The sequence below is a fragment of the Balaenoptera physalus genome (assembly GCF_965194825.1).
Source record: "Balaenoptera physalus genome assembly, chromosome: 6".
Classification (NCBI taxonomy): domain Eukaryota; kingdom Metazoa; phylum Chordata; class Mammalia; order Artiodactyla; family Balaenopteridae; genus Balaenoptera; species Balaenoptera physalus.
In genome coordinates, this window is record NC_138885.1 from 54187492 (window position 1) to 54205171 (window position 17680).

General features: G+C 35.6%; 1 protein-coding gene, 1 long non-coding RNA gene and 1 pseudogene across 3 annotated transcripts in view; 2 read left to right on the forward strand and 1 right to left on the reverse strand.

The window, feature by feature from the left end:
* Positions 1 to 16349, reverse strand: part of BAZ2B (bromodomain adjacent to zinc finger domain 2B) — a 307588-nt gene extending 291239 nt beyond the window's left edge. The window contains exon 1 of the mRNA XM_082464830.1: positions 4605 to 16349. The gene's annotated coding sequence lies outside the window, so the exon portion shown is untranslated. The remainder of the gene's footprint in view (positions 1 to 4604) is intronic.
* On the forward strand, positions 1219 to 6416 carry LOC309662442. The gene is made up of 2 exons (XR_014264685.1): positions 1219 to 3777; positions 4086 to 6416. It is a non-coding gene; the product is annotated as an uncharacterized lncRNA (long non-coding RNA).
* A 273-nt stretch (positions 16350 to 16622) lies between the features above and the next one.
* On the forward strand, positions 16623 to 17472 carry LOC309662869 (small ribosomal subunit protein eS6 pseudogene; annotated as a pseudogene). The gene has a single exon. The product of its transcript is annotated as a small ribosomal subunit protein eS6 pseudogene (transcript).
* Positions 17473 to 17680: the final 208 nt, after the last annotated feature.

Sequence of the window (17680 nt, forward strand, 5' to 3'; positions counted from 1 at the left end):
TTTACCTCAGCAAATTACCTATTCTAATTATCAATTTCACATTTTAAGAATTTCTTTTAAAAGCAAACTTTTAAGTATGTTATAAATGTCAAGCTCTTTGAAAAATTGTTAGTGTACTTAAAGATTTTAAAATTAAAAATCAATAAATATTACAACTAGAAAATATCTCTTAACATAGTGATAAGCTACATTTTATCCTTAAACTTATCACCCTTAAGTTTTTTTACACAAATTTTTTAAATGTATTTTTTTCTGTTGAGATTATCACTCTTCATTCTCCTTCTTTCCTATCTCCTCTCCCACCAAAAAAAAAAAAAAAAAAGCAAGTAATTAGAAAAAGTAGAAAACACTTCGCCACCAATGGTGATCTGACACCATTTTAGTACCACAGTATGACAGTTGAAACTACCGATAAAAGTTACTAGTACAATAAAAATATAATTTCAAATTTTAAAATCATTTAATGACTACTAGTCAATTATTTAATGATATTTTACCTCCTTATAAAGAAAAGTAAACCCCAAATTGCCCTTTTCCTCAATAATTCTTTTCTCCTCTGATTATCTTCTGCAACAAAAGTTTAAAGAAATGTTTATTCAAACAAGTCAACATTTATTAAATAAGGTACAGTATTTTTAAAACCTTATGATATAAAATATTTAATTAAATACAAGCAAAAACTTCTTAAAATACCTCGCTAGGTAACTGAACTAATCCCTCAGAATATCAAGTTTATTAAAAATCATTAAACTTTGATGATGTAATTTCATCTAGGGGTCAGAATCCCCACATTACTTTGTGCTAAATCATACCTTCTTTTGGTGGTTCTAGCTAGGACTAGGTCAAAAATCCAAAAACTACAACTTAAAAGCTTTCTTTGAGAAATCTTTAAACCTAAAAGTAATCAAGTTCTAATGCATACTTTCACTAATTCAAGGAGATAAGACAAAAAACTGAACTTTCATGCAACTGTGATATCCTACATCTTGTATAGTAACACAAAAGTAGCAACAAAGACATTAACAATTGCAGTTGAGCTGGGAGTGACTGTTCTGTTTCAATTCAATGACACCACTAATGGCTTCTTAGCAGCTCCATGAAATCAACCAGCTGTCAAGTTGATGCATCAGAAGGAACAGTTATGCACTCCCTTAAGAAAAAGCAACACATCAGGATGTTTGGCAAAACATCTGCTCCTTTACACTGCAGTTCTATAATAAACATGCAAACAAAGAAATGGGAGAAAGGGCAACAGAATTAAAATTCCAAGGTTTCCATTACAGTCTCATATGCATTTTAAATAAATGGCTTATAAAAATAAAAACAAATTTCTGCCAAATTGAATACTTTTATTTTAAATCTTTTGAAAATGCAAAATGTAATTACTCAGATTCTTCTAGAAAGGCAAAACCTACACACAAATCTTTCCATTTTTAAAACTGAGAGTAAACTATAGTTACCAAGTAAAACCTTATTATTGTTATGCACAAAATCAAAAATTAATACTAAAATATATCCTTCTTTCATTTAATATGTATTTAGTAACTTATGCCAACAGTATTCTATTAAATGCATTTCCAAGACTGAAGAGTCTAAAAATATTTTTCAGTAGTTTGAAAGAGTAAATGCTGCTACACCTAGTTTAACATATAATAACAGTAAATATACTATTCTCTGTATTTCAAAATATATATCTACTCCTACTTCTCTCCAAACCATTATATGAGTACAACAATATTAAGTTCTTACAAATAACTTCCTGTTTTAAAGCATACAATTTGATTTTCTAAAAAAAAGAAAAACTCTTGTCATCACAGGCTTAAAATAATTTTATATTCAACCATTCATTTCAAACATTTGTAAAATCTTACTTTTTTCTATCTGAAACTTGCAAGCACCTCAGTGTGTCTAAGTTATTGATTATGCAGCACAGTGACAATATGTACAGTGTTTACAATAGGTGTGAGACATCAAATGTACTTAACTACCATTTTCTTAAACTGCTTATCCTCTGTTGCTTGCCATTTATAATCTGCCAAATCTTCTAGTCCTTTGTTGCATGTATAATTTAGAACCATCTGTTCTATGTGCTTTTAACTATTTAAACATTTTTCATCTACCTACAACTCTCATAAATGGCAGGCTCAATTCAGTCAAGCTTTCTATATAGCGTTTTACATAAAGCAAATTCCTAAATAAATAGCATAGCAGATAACACCAAATAAGACTGCTACAGAGATAAAAGCATACCACATACAACATAAGTTTTTATGTGTTAGACAAACCTTTTCAATGTACTCAGAAAGGTTTCTATTAGCTTTTTTTGAGTTAACTGTAGTCAATGTTTTTCCCCAACCCAGAAGACAAAGAGAATGCAAATTAAATAGACAGTTTCATGTCCTTGTTAGAAGAGAAGTAAATATGCTGACTGAAAATGATTACAGGAGACAGAATTCCACTTTCCCATTCAATTTACAGTGCCTCTTATTTATATACCAGTCAGTGTATCATTAAGTTTGATCATGTGACCAACCGAACTTTAGTGAGGTGAAAAACTATTTTAGACAAGCAAATTAAAACACCAGTTTTTATTGTTTATCTTTTCATAATGGTTGACAAAGGGCATATAACTTGAGATTATAAAATATATTTTAAAATCAATTCTGCCTTTTAAATACTAACTACATTTTCACCAATAGTTTTACTTAATACTGCTACTAAATTTTTAAAGTATCCAGTATCTCCAGGTATTTTCAATAGTTGTATCTTTTCAAATGTAAAGGCATATGTAAAAAATATAAGTTAATTACAAAAGGGGATCTAAGTCATCTAAAATAAGTATACGTAAATATTAACCAAGCTGATTAAAGACAAATCCACAGAAGAGAGTCGAGTAAATAAGAAAGGAAACATGCTAATTAAAAATCACATTCAAATCCTTTAAAGTATAAGAAACATGCAGACAAAAGCTAAGTGAATACCAAAGGACACTATAAAAGTTTCCACCATTTTTTTGCACATAATTTTCCACCTGTTACCAAAACATAAAATGTGCAGGAACTGAGGGCTCACTTTGAGAGAACACAAAAATAAGCAGCACAGCTTATCGTCAGCCTGTTAAGTTACATGGTCCTTTACATGGTCGCTTAAAACAGGAAAAAAATTAAGCGAACAATTTACTCCCGGGAAAATTTCTCCATAAAGTTTACATGACGTCACTGGACCCCCTGAACATTCCCTAAACTTCAAGTCTTACCCAGTCACACTTTTCGACTTTCTAAGGCTTCTTTCCATTCCTTAAAAAATAAGAAAAAAAAAGAGGGACTTGGGAATAAAAATTGCCCAAGATGGCGAAACGCTTGTTGTTTAGAGGGCAGAGGGAAAAAATGGAGGATATTGTAATATACACAAAGGGATAAATTTCAACAACTCGGCCAAGGACTGCAGCTGCTTCTCTCTTTATAAGGAAGCAACACACAAAAGATAAATACAGAGGGAGAGAAAAGAAGGGAAAATCTCCCAAACAGCAGGGCCAGCTCTGACTCTCCGAACACTTCCTTCCTTTCCCAAGTCCCAATTCTAGGGTTCGTGGAACTACTTTAAGAGGAGAGGAGCCGCGAAAGGGAAGGGGGAGGGGGAGCAACAAGAAGACTAGAAGACCGAAGAAGAGTTGAGAGCAGGGGGCAGCTCCCGGGGAAGAACTGCTGGGAGACAGACATTACTGTCGGAAAAGCTATGCTCCTCTAATCCTCTGCGTACTGAAACAGACCTTCCCAGGTATCCAGATCTTTCCCCAGTCCCACCTGCCCGCCCCCCGCCCCACCAGCTCACTTTCTGTAAACTCCTGAGCTCCCAGCTACTACGGGAGAGAGAGCAAAAGAGGCCCGAATCGGGGGTGGGGTGGCAGGCGCAGCTAAGCAGTCCTACAGGGAAGAGGGGGCGGAGGCAAAAAAGGGCAGCAGTAGGCGGACGGGGGTTGGGGGGGGGTATCTTGAAACTACCCCGGCGGGGATGGGGGGAGCAGCGGCTATTCCCGGGTAGGAACGGCGATCGCAACATTGCCAGAGGTTATTTTTTTTGAGAAGCCAAACTGTTGGCGGCGACCTGAGCACTGGAAGCCGAAGGGAGGAAGGACACGCGAAGCCCCGGCGGCCGAGCAGGGCGGCCGGCACAAAGGAGGCGGACTCGCCACGGCAGCGTCTGCCCGCGCCGGCGGAGGCACGGCCCGCGGCCCTGCTAGACCGAAGTCCCGCACCGGCAGCTAGGAATAAAGTTTACATTCTCCTGAGACCGCACCCCCCTCTCCCACCCAGAACCGCGCATCTCCGCGTCCTCCTCCCCCAAACTGCACTCGGGACCCCGAGCACCACCCCAGCCTTCCAGCCAGCACAACAAAGAGACAGACCGACCGGCGAGGGTAAACAGCCGCGGCAGGGCGAGCAGAGCGGGCAGGGCGGACAGGGCGAGCGCCTCGAGATAAGCAACTCTGGAGTCTAACCCGCTCTCTGGAGCGTAGTTTCTCCTTTTCGGTTTCAACCGGCTTTACAATATTTGGAATTTTCATCTTCACCCGCACCCCTCACACCCGAGGATTTTAAACTCACCTTTACTTTCGAACTGAGAGTTGCGGTGGATGGGATTTTTGCCTTCCCCAGACGGTTGAAGGTTACGATTTTTGTTTTTGGAAACCCCACCACCTCCTTATTTCTATTATTATTTTTGCAAGAAAAGTATAAAGAGAGTTGGAGTGGAGGTGAGATTTGTGATCGGGAAAGCCCTGGACGCCCTCCTTCTCCGTCTTCCGCCTCTCTCTCTCTGATTAGTTCCTATCCAGCAGCAGATTGAAGCAGGAGATGATTCTTCTCAAGGTTTGTTCAGCAGCTTCACTTCTAGGCGAAGGCTTCATGAACCAAGTGACGTCAACCAACGAGGCTTCTCTCTCTCTCCTCTCTCTAACAATGAAAGTTGCTGTTAACAAGGGAAAAAAGAGAATTGTTTATACCATTTCAGTTCCAATAATAAATGACCTATCAGCTCCTAAAGTAGCCAGGGGAGGGAGGGGGTTGCTTCTTCCTCCCAAGAATCCTGTAGCTTTGAGTTTGCAGCGATCCTTGTCCCAGGAAAAAGTTAAGGAACTCAAATGTTTTGTTTTGCTTTTAAAAGTAGAGAAGACAGAAAATAGGATTGAAAATGTAATTAAAAAAAAAAAAGTACACTGTCGAATAGGGAGCATATATTAACCATTTCTACCTAAACTTTTTTGTCTGTAAACTCAGAATTTGGTTAAAGTCTAAAAGCCAACTAATGTAATATGCCAAAAATTCGTGGATGTTTGGAACTCAAAATAAAATAAAAAGCTGGACGCAAAAATGGTCCCGGGGTAAAACGCTACTGCCCTGACACCGGCAAGTTAAGCTGCTGTAATGTTTATGGATTGAGTTAAAATTTAAATAAAACGTTAAATAGTAAATCATTTTAAAGTTATAAGAACTGTAAAAGGTAACCTCAATAGTTTCTCCCCCCAGCTTCTGAGAGGGAAAAAAGAAAGGGGGGGAGGATAGCTAATTGTACGAATTAGAACACTTAAAAAATCAAGTTAAAACCGGGTAGCCCATTGCTCCATCTTTAAATTACACACAAGGTATGCTATTTGTCTATCCCCAGAATTTCTTCCAACTTCCTATTTTTTACCCTTCCATTTTCTCCCACCAATTTCAGCCTCCTGAAACCAAAAAGTTAAAGGTGAAGTAAACCCAATTCCCTCCTGTGGCACACCACCCTGTAGCTTCCTAAAAATGATTTTTTTAAAAGGGCCTTAACCTTGGTAACGCATTACCCAAGAAGATAAATAATTAAACATTTTTTTCATTGAGGTAGTGTTTTTCCCCTGGAACACATTAAAGTCTCAAAAGTTCATATAATTAAAACTTGCATAATTTAATTTTCAGGATAAAGAGCAAGTGAAAGGCAAGCTATAGAAAATTAATTTGACCATATATGTATATTTTGTACATGCATATGTGGATAAATGTATCTTAAAAGATGCTATTGTTTTATGTTTCCTCTTCAGCCACTGGCTGTGATTTTAATTGTGCTGGAGGATCTTCATTAGTATTAACACATGGGGAGATTTCACAAAGCTGCTTCATTAAGAAAAAAAAAAAGCTTGGCAGACTAGGTCTTTTTGCATGCACTGAGAATGTCAGCCTTACCTCGGTCATTTGTAACATAATAAGTGCAAGTACAATGATTGCAATGCAGGAGCGCTGGGGGGAAGGGCAGAAATACTGCCTGTCTAATAGGGATATCTGAAAAGAAGGCTGCTCATTATATAGTAAAATGTATGCTAAAAATTAGTGAAGATGATGTCTCAGGAGACTGATGCTAAATAAATTAATGTGCTGATATGTTTTTAATTATTATTTTTGTAGTAGTTTATTTCATTCTCAGGATTCACATTGAGCAGCAAAGCTGTGCTAGCACTTATTGATTTTTTTTCCCTGCCACATTCCCGGAATACAGATTTTAATCATTTCACTACACCACACTCAGTAATTTCATTAAAAACTGGAACCTTCCATCCCCAGAAAAGCATTTAATTTCAATGACATACAATTTCAGTCTTAGCAGAAAACTGTCTCTACAGTAAAAGCTGGCCTAAGGTTCAAATGCATAATTTAATCCTGAGTTTTCCATGCTCTGCATTCCTTTGAAGCTATAATTTGAGTAACTACCTAATAACTGTAATAAGGATAATAATTTCCTTATAATATATTATTAACTCATATTTAATTAACTCAGAGGCCAAGCTCTGTACATGTATGACTGGTCAACAGTTCCACAATATCAAAATTTACTAATAATGTTATAGAAGAAAAATACAGACTACAACAAGTGTGGAAAGCCAGCATTTACATATTACCTTAGCAAAGTAACATATAAAAAAGTTCATGCATTTTATAGAATAGTGGTCATTACTCAAAACAGTATTTTAAAATATTTGGAAGTAAACAAGACAATTCACTGATATTTCTATATGTAAATAAAGTATTTTAATATTAATATTTCAACAATCCATTTCTGACATTTTGCCTAATCACTAGCATTACTGTTGAAAATATTCAATTTTGAAAGGATAAAAAGAAATAGCTAGATTCAAATTGTCTCAATTTTCATAAAGAATTCTCTTAAAACATTTCTCTTGAAATAAAGTTGTGGCAAACTTGAATAACTTAGATGACTAGGATGTATCCTTTACTTAAATACTTTAAACAGTATACTGCAAAGCATAGTTCAATTTTTGGTTCCAATAACATTTTGAAATAGTACTGGGTTTGAAGATGGCACATTGGTTTTCCAAACAATAAGTTTCATAAGAATATGTAATTTACATTGCCTAGTTTTTAGAGAAAAAAACCAGTGGGGGAAACTATTTAACATAAGAAAACTCATTTAGTAATTTAAAGTTTGGATATATGCCTAATCAATAGAAAAAATGGTTCACAGATAATGAAAGTGATTAACTTATAGAAAAATTCACATTAAAAATTCCTATCATTCTCCTGGGAGACTTTAGAACCACAGTTCAAAAAAATTTTTAAAGAGAGTGTGTGTATGTATATATATATAATTTAAAATTGAAGCCACATATAACACAAAGTTGTCTTTTTCCTTGGTTGAATGATGAAGTAACTTAAAACAAAATAAGACTTAGTGTCATCAAAGGTTAGAATAAGGGATAAAACTGGTGATAATGAAGAACTTGATCTTGGTGTCTTTAAAATATATTAAAACTATATTTTTATTCTCATCAGGGCTCTTTACATAGTTTGAAAAATATTTTTGCAACATTCTTAAAGGTGAAATACCATTAAATGAAAATCAATAATTAAAATAGTTGACAAATGAAAAACTCACAGATTGATATCTAAAATTCATAAAATGAATTTCTATATTTCAATTAAAAAAGCTTCAATTTTTATATTAAACTATATCTTTAAAATAATTTGTTATTTGGTAATTCAAATATATTAATTATCCAATTTAATCTATACCTTTAAAACTGATTTTTAAAAATAATGATACACTAAAAATTTGAAACTGGATTACTCCAGTATTTGATACCCACTTACTAAGAAGTTGTGCCTAAATTATTTTTTAATATGATTCCTTCCCTTTTTCATGTTATCACATTTGATCATTTCAGAGATGACAACATAATCATAGAGTTGAGGGGGAAAAAAAAGAGAAAATAATCACAAGTTTTAAAATAATTTGTCTCCCATAGCACTTAGTCTTCTACTTAAGATCATCATCTAAATCAATACCTGATCATGTACAGAACTGTAAAAGAATTTAATGATCAAATAGATCTTTTCCAATATAATTATTTCTGAAATTCTATGTGATACATACCTAAACTAACTACTAATACCAATAATTTAACTAAATTTTAATGCCATAAGCTAATTATTCCACCACTATAGACTAAATTGTTGCACTTTATTCTATAAAGCATCATCTATTTTTAGGACCAAGACAGAACTTCTTAAACAGGCAGATACAAAGATGGACAGGTATTTAATTTACTACTGTAGGTATTGTACATGGACCTTCAAAGAGTAAGGAATTGCCATGGATAGAGAACAAAGTCTAGGCTGACTACAAACTACAAAAAGCCAAACGAAGGAGAGATCTTAATAGTAGAACAAGCTGGCCACTGTCATGTCTTGTTTCTGTTTCAATCAGTACAGACTAATGAAGCTTTATTTGTTTTCATTCACTGAACAAACATTTGAGTGCTTGCTGTATGCTGTGCACTCTGCTAGAGGCTGGAAAAACATGTAAAGCTCACATTCTGGTTGATGTTGAAAGTGTGAAATTCCTGGGAGATTAAAGACTCACAAAAATCACATTATAAAGATACAAATAATAAAGTTTTGTGAGAATACAGAGGATGGGGCAACTAATTCTGACTGAGAGTCTATAAAAAGGTTTATCAAAGAAATGCCATTTGAACTGCATCTCAAATACTGAGAGCTTACCAGGCAAGGAAGGCAGGAGCAGATTCTAAGTGAAAGAAACCATAAATTTAAATGCAAAGAGCTACTAGGTGTGATGTCCATCCACTAGTGAGAAATTCATTGTAACAGGAATATTCAGTGTGAGGTGTGGAATAACAGGAACTAAGGAGGAAAAGGAGGCTAGGACCTGAGAGTGAAAGGCCTTATGTACCATGGTTGAATTTATCCTGAGAACCAACAAAAGTCAGCAAAGAAGTGACATGATCAACCTTATTTTTAAGGAAAAATAACTGTGTAGGCAGTGCAGATGATAGGCTGTAGTATGAAGAGATTGCTTAACAGCCCATGAGAAAAGGGGTAAGAGACAGTGGTATTGGAGGTTTAAAGCCAGACATTTTTGAGGTAAAATGTGGATTTTGTGACCAACTGAAGACAGAGAGAGTTAAAGGAAAGAAAGGACTAAAGGAAAACTAGAGAGGTTTCTGGCTTAGGGAACTGGGTAAATGCTGCAGTCATTTAGTAAGGTCCAGAATACATAAGGTAAAACAAATCATAAGGTAGTCTGGAATTAGACCTTGAATTTATGCTTTATAAGTTTTTTGTTGTTTTTTCTGCCACGCTGCGCAGCATATGGGATCTTATTTCCCTGACCAGGGATCGAATCCGCACCCTCTGCATTGGAAGCGCAGAGTCTTAACCATTGGATCGCCAGGGAAGTCCCCATAGGTCATTTTTAAATGGGATTATTAAAATCAACTGGACAGCTTTTTCAAAATATACATACCCAGGCCCAATATCTAGAGATTCACTAGGTCTGGGTGGGGGCCTAGTATTTATTTCCTTTTTTTAAAAAAACACTGATGGTGCTTCTAATAAACACTGCTGATTAAGAATGCTGTTATGTGACTTCCCTGGTGGTTCAGTGGTTAAGATTCCACCCTTCCACTACAGGGGGCATGGGTTTGATCCCTGGTCGGGGAACTAAAATCCTGCATGCCGTGCCACAAGGCACACACCACCACCACCACCCCCCCCCCCAAAAAAAAAAGAACGCTGTTATAAGCACAAGTTGATTATAAAATTCATTTGGAATAAAAAAAACAAGAAAAGCCCAGAAAACTCTGAAAAAGAGCATTGGGAGTAGGGGGAGGGTATAATATCAGATATTAAAATATGCTATAAAGGCTTAATAATTTAACAGTGGCATTGGCACATGAAATAAAAAGACCAATAAACACAATAGAAAGTTGGGAAATTACCCAAGTGCATATGGAAATTTAACTTAGACAAAAGCTGTATCTCAAAGCAGTAAGGAGGAGATGGACGTTTTCATAAGTGACGTTGGGATAACTGGGTAGTCATAAGGAAAATGATGAATTTGGATCTGTTCCAAGAATAAATTTCCAAAAGATCAGATATTTAAATATAAAAATTTGAAACACACAAGTACTAGGAGAAATTATGGGTCAATTCCTCTATAGTTGGAGAGTAGGGAAAACGTCCCTAACAATGGTCAAAACTAGATGCAGTAAAGTGAAATATCGGGAAATCTCAATATGTAAAAATAAAAAGCTTTTGTATTGTGAAAAAGAAAAAAATACTGCAAGTGAAGTATAAAGACAAATGAGAAACTGTGAAAAAAATCTGTAACATATCAGAGATAATTTAATAACCCTACATATAAAGAGTATCTAAAAATGAATAAAACACCAACACCCTGAGAGAAAAATGGCAAGAGATATGAACAGACATTTCACAGGAAAAGAAATGCAAATGCCCCTTAAATAGAAACATTCTCAACCTTGTTCATAAGAGAAATGCAAATTAAGAATCACTGAGATACTATGTCTCGCCCAACAAATTGGCAAAAATCCAAAAGTTTCACAACACAGCCTGTTAGTGAGGCAGTTGTGGGGAAAAGGAACACTCTCAAATATTCTTTGTTAGAGTGAAAAATAGAAAAACTCCAACGAGAGAGAATTTTACAGTATCTAGCAAAGTTACATATGCATTTATTTTGTGTCTAGCAAATCCCACTTCCAAGAATCTGACCAAAACTGAAAAAATACAAAATAAGTATATAAGAAAATATACATTGAAGCACTATTTCTTATAGCAAAAGTCTGCATGAAAATTAATAGAGAAACCTCACTAAAATGGAGTCTGAAGGCCAAAAGAGGGAGCCCATGTACCAGTCAAGGTCCATACAGATCCCAATAGGAAAAGACATACCATGCATCTCCAGCTGGAAGTGACACTGTTTTACTTACTACAAATGCCAGCAGAAGGAAGAAAGATCTCTTCCTTGCCTGGCAACAGCTCAGCCAATGAAACTGTCACAACTCAGCCAATTAAGAGCCATTATACTTTGAATTCCCAGTTTCCTCCAATGGACTTTTTGTTTATCAACATCTTTCCCAACTTCCCCTTCTCCTTTATAAAAGTTTTCTTTCCTTTGCTTTATTGGACTTGCATGTGGTTCACATAGTTGCATGTCATGAATTGCAATTCCTTGCTGCTCCCAAATAAACCCATTTTGCTGGTAAAATAACTGGCCGTTTATTGTTTTAGGTTAACATCTGGAAATAACACAAATGTCCATCATAGGGAAATGGCTGAATTAATTACGGTACACACAGCGAAGTACTATGCAATTTTTAAAAAGGAATAAAGAATATATGGAATATAAAGTATTTCACTGTCAGCTCCAGTATTTTGTTAAGTAAAAAAAATCAAAGTAGAGAAAAGCATCTATGGCATGCTACCATTCATCTGTATATGTATTTCACTTTTTAAATAAAATGAAAAGTCAAAACCTTAAAACACGTGGTTAACTGTAGAAAGGAAAGGAGCAGGGTAGTAAAGATAGAATAGTAGGAAGGTTTCTCATAAAAATGTGATTTTGGAAACATAAAATAATTTTCATAAATATAAAACAAAAATACATTAAATTTTAAAAGCAATCCCATCTAAATGAAATAAATGAACTTAATTGTATATGGAGTTGGTGGCATAACCATACAGAGAAGAATATCCTAAGTGACTTTAAACACAGTAATTTTTTAAAATCACATACAAACACAATAATTTAACAGTACTTTCCTCATAGGATTTAAACTAAGAAAATGAACTTTAAAGAAGCAACAAAATAGGAACTTAATTTGTTATCATTAGCCATAGTTTTGTGGTATTATTGGTGGTGTTATTGTAATATTATTGTATGCATAGTCTGAGAAAAAGCAAATGGATAATTAAGTTGGTGTTTTTGATGTGGGACAAAAAAGAAACAGATGTAAAATCAATGAGTTACATAAAAATTCTGTGATCATGAATTTGAACTGGATGTATTAGAATGAACTCATCACAAATTTTATATTTAAAAATATGTATTTCTTAGTTCTGCCCACTGTAAATGCCTAAAAACAGGGACTACTTCAGTAGCAACAAGCACATACTTATGTTTCCAATTAGGGACACTAAACATCATTTGCCCCTGAAACAAATTCCTTGAAGCAAAGGTTGATTCTAGGTTTGGGATAGGTAATGGCCAAGATAAGCCTAAAATACCCTATCATACCTTTAAGCATGAAAACTATCAAAGATTATTGGGGTCATATAAAAAGGACTTGAGAGTAAATTTGAGGAACCCAACTTGAATTGGCTCCCACTGGCCAAAGATGAGACAATTTGAACTTGTTAAGAATAACTACAATAGATTGAAACATAACAAATATATCTTAAGACATGAGTTCATAATGATACTTAAAAAACACATTGTTCACCTTTGAAGAATGCTAGGGAACCAACTCATTACTTTGAAAACTGGTAAATAAAGGAAACAAATTAAGACTTTATTCAACATTTCATATCAAATATACCTTAGGAAACCTAGTTTGAAATTGTGTTTGTATGTATACATATATATGTATGAATGAAGGTCTGTATATGTATTATATGTATATATGTATGTATATGTACATACGTATATATACATATATATATATCTCTTAAAATTTGAACGTAAGATTTTTTTTTTTAAATGAAATGTTATTGGCCTGCACTAACAGTTATTATGATCAAATGTACAATTTACCTGTGAGTTTCAAGGCAGATAAAACAAAGAGGGAACAGGATACTATTCTGGTCTGGTAAATAAGAAAGTAACCAATTCAATAAGACAAACTTAAAACATTGGAGTAAAATATCAAAGTTTTGATGTAATCTTATAGCCAATGCATAGACATCATTTGTATGGTCTTTCTTATAGCAATCCTCCATAAAAGCCAAGGGCATAATGATGAATATATTAAGTCGATTGCATTAAATCAATTAACAAATCAGTCACATAAGGCTGTGTAGATTATGCATGGGACCACTCCAGGGGCAGCAGTGTGATGAATCCAACTCATACAAGCACATACTGTCAAAAATTAAATCTTTAGGAATTCTTCAAGCTACTAGTTAAACACAGCCATTACCAAAAATAAATATTTTCAAACTTATATTAAAAACAAATAAATACAACTCGTCACTTCTTATTTTATTATGCTTTACTATTATCGATGCCCTTGAGGTTATCTATGTCCATTGTAGCATGCAGAAAAAGCTATACAGTGGTGTGCTACTGCCCATCTCTTCCCAACTCTATTACCAGTGATATCACATTGGTAGCTTGAAACAGACCACAGTGGGAATGTTTACAACCTAGAAATTGGCAAATGCTACAAATCAGGGTGTAAGCTTAATGTTTTATTGATAGTCTAGACCAGGGGTCCCCAAGCCCTGGGCCACAGACTGGTACCAGTCCATGGCCCATTGGGAACCGGGCTGCACAGCAGGAGGTGAGCAGTGGGCAAGCAAGCAAATCTTCATCTGTATTTACAGCCGCTCCCCATCCCTTGCATTACCGCCTGAGCTCCACCTCCTGTCAGATCAGCGGTGGCATTACATTCTCATAGGAGCACGAACCCTACTGTGAACTGTGCATGTGAGGCATCTAGGCTGCGCACTCCTTATGAGAATCTAATGCCTGATGATCTGAGGTGGAGCTGAGGCAGTGATGCGAGCGCTGGGGAGCGGCTGCAAGTACAGATTATCATTAGCAGAGAGGTTTGACTGCACAGAGACCATAATAAATCAATTGCTTGCAGACTCATATCAAAACCCTATCAGTGAGTGGCAAGTGAAAACAAGCTCAGGGCTCCCACTGATTCTGCATTATGGTGAGTTATATAATTATTTCATTATATATTACAATGTAATAATAATAGAAATAAACTGCACAATAAATGTAATGCACTTTAATCATCCTGAAACCATCCCCACCTGCCCCCAGTCCATGGAAAAATTATCTTCCATGAAACTGGTCCCTGGTGCCAAAAGGTTGGGGACCGCTGGTCTAGACTTAAGAAAGTAATAGAAAAAAATATTAATCAAATTAAATTTAAAGTGTTACTCTGAAATAAATAATCTTCTAATACTATTTTTAAACTATTAATGAGTTAGCGAGAAGTCACATCATAGATGAAAAAGTAAAGTTTAATTTTCATCTTAGTCTTTTACTTAGACAAAAATATCAATGACCATTTATGTTAGCACTACATTCTTCAACAATTACACACCTATAGGTTGGCTACAGACAGGGCTATAGAAGCAAGAGTTTGGTAAAAATCAACCAAAGCATTCTGTAAGAATCAATCGCCTATATGGATTTTACAATATAGTATTGTATATGTTATTATTTGTAAATTGTAATTATTTCTATTCCCAGAAAGATTTACTAGCACACCTCTTTTGGGGAGGGCCACAATCACTAGCCCTTGAGGAGTGCACAGTCCAACTGAGAAATGTAAATACTCCAAAATATCTGATACAATGTGTTAAATACTCTAATAGAGGTATTCAAAGTGAAATGAGTACACATTAGAAGTGGTTATTTTTTCTGGGTGGAGATGGCGGAAGAAGAATGCATATCCTAATTTGTGAAACAGCCCATCTCATAGTAATAAAGACTTCTTTGCATTATAGTTTGTCCTAATATATTATTTTCAGCACTAAACTCTGTAATAATTTAGCCCTGAAAGACAATTTTAGGCTTTTCAAGCTTCTGATACATGCTGCCATTGGGGCAAACCATCTGAAATCACAGAAATGGTCTTTTTTAGGGTCATGAAGAAATTTTTTTTTTTTTTTTGGCCGAGTAGCTTGCAGGATCTTAGTTCCCTGACCAGGGATTGAACCTGGACCCCAGCAGTGAAAGTGCTAAGTTCTAACCACTGGACTGCCAGGGAATTCCCATGAAAAAATATTTTTATCTCATATCTGATTTCAAAAATTCATATGACTACCTTCCCTCTTGACAGCCAACCTGTTTCAAGCTGGAAAACAAGAGTTTTCTATTCACTGCTCATTTTTTTTCCCACAGCATTTTGAAGAATATATACGCAAGGACCAAAATTCAATCATAGGCACAATCCTCATGATTTCCTTTAAAAACTGAATCAAGATCAAAGTCCATATTGTTTACAGACAATTGTGCTCTGGCAATAATGCACTATGAGAAATAATATTCAAGTGTCAACTCTTTAACTAGTGTAGAGATGTTGTTCCTGTTCTCTGCTTGTACTCTGTCAATACTGAATCCAACAAACCTTTTCCAGAAAACTTTTTGGCTCAAAAAATAACCACAAGCCAAATTTTAAAAATTTCTTCCCCTTTAAGCATGGATTTTCAGTGATTAAAAAGAAAAACAAACAAGAAGCTGTCAAGCACTTTTCCCTCATAAATAGTAAAACGTCCATGTATGCTCTTTACATAGGTTTCATTCAACTGTAAAGTATCTATTAGCATGCACATGTTAAGAGTAGGTAACTATGCTTTCTTATTACATCATTGATATTATAGTGTCCAAAAGTATCACATTAAAGGAATTCTGCCAATAGTTGATCCTGAGTGCTTGCCAGACATAATATTTATTATTTTGCTGCTGGTTTAATAAACTTGGCAACTGTATGGTTTTATATCTACTTTTGCTCTGAGAAGTGCAACACTGAATTAATACTTCCTTAGCTTTAGTATCTTTTCCACCTTTAGAGACAAAAATACTGGAAAGTGTTATTTTGTGCTTATTCTGGGAAGCTTTTACTGTTTTACCAGAATAGTTTACCAAAAAAAATTCATCATGTTTTGTTTAAAACAGAGTCAATGGCTTTAAAATATCCCAGCCCAGGAAATTCCCTGGTGGTCCAGGGGTTAGGATCCGTACTTCCACTGCAGGGGGCACGGGTTCATCCCTGGTTGGGGAACTAAGATCCCACTTGCTACACGGCTGGCCAAAAAAACAATATATATATCTAGATATATATATATCTATATCTATATATATATCTATATCTATATATATATCCTAGCCCAAATGCATTAAAATTACTTTTTATTACTTCTCTCTCTCCCCCCATATATCTATAACCTTTCTCTCTCTTTCCCATTCTTGACTGAAGAGAGGCAATTGGAGAGAGAGAGAGAAAAATTATCCTCTGAGAGGCAAATCAAATGATAGAAATCACCTGGAAATAAGATAATATAAGTTGAGCTCTTTTTCTTGGCGCCTCGGAGGCGGTCGGCCGCTTCAGAATGAGGCTGAACATCTCTTTCCCGGCCACTGGCTGCCAGAAACTCATTTAAGTGGACGATGAACGAAAACTTCGTACCTTTTATGAGAAGCATATGGCTACAGAAGTTGCTGCTGACGCTCTGGGTGAAGAATGGAAGGGTTATGTGGTCCGAATCAGTGGTGGGAACGACAAACAGGGTTTCCCCATGAAGCAGGGTGTCTTGACCCATGGCCGAGTCTGCCTGCTACTGAGTAAGGGTCATTCCTGTTACAGACAAAGGAGGACTGGAGAAAGAAAGCGCAAATCTGTGCGGGGTTGCATTGTGGATGCCAAATTGAGCGTTCTCAATTTGGTCATCGTAAAAAAAGGGGAGAAGGATATTCCTGGACTCGCTAAAACTACTGTGCCTCGTCGCCTGGGGCCCAAAAGAGCTAGCAGAATCCGCAAACTTTTCAAACTCTCTAAAGAAGATGATGTCCGCCAGTATGTTGTGAAAAAGCCCCTAAACAAAGAAGGTAAGAAACCTAGGACCAAAGCACCCAAGATGCAGCGTCTTGTTACTCCACGTGTTCTGCAACACAAACGTTGGCGTATTGCTCTGAAGAAACAGCGTACTAAGAAAAATAAGGAAGAGGCTGCAGAATATGCTAAGCCTTTGGCCAAGAGAATGAAGGAGGCCAAAGAAAAACACCAGGAAGAGATTGTGAAGAAATGGAGGCTGTCCTCTCTGAGAGCTTCTACTTCTAAGTCTGAGTCCAGTCAAAAATGAGATGTTCTAAGAGTAACAAATAAATAAGATCAGACATCAAAATTAAAAGATAAGTTCAATCTTTAAAAATGGCAAAAAAGAAACTTATGTACTGTGAATTTTTTGTATGGCCAAAGAATAAGAAGAGAGAAGCTTTTGTGGCAGCTTTTTTTTTTTTAACACCTTTATTGGAGTATAATTGCTTTACAATGGTGTGTTAATTTCTGCTTTATAACAAAGTGAATCAGCTATACATATACATATATCCCCATATCTCCTCCCTCTTGTGTCTCCCT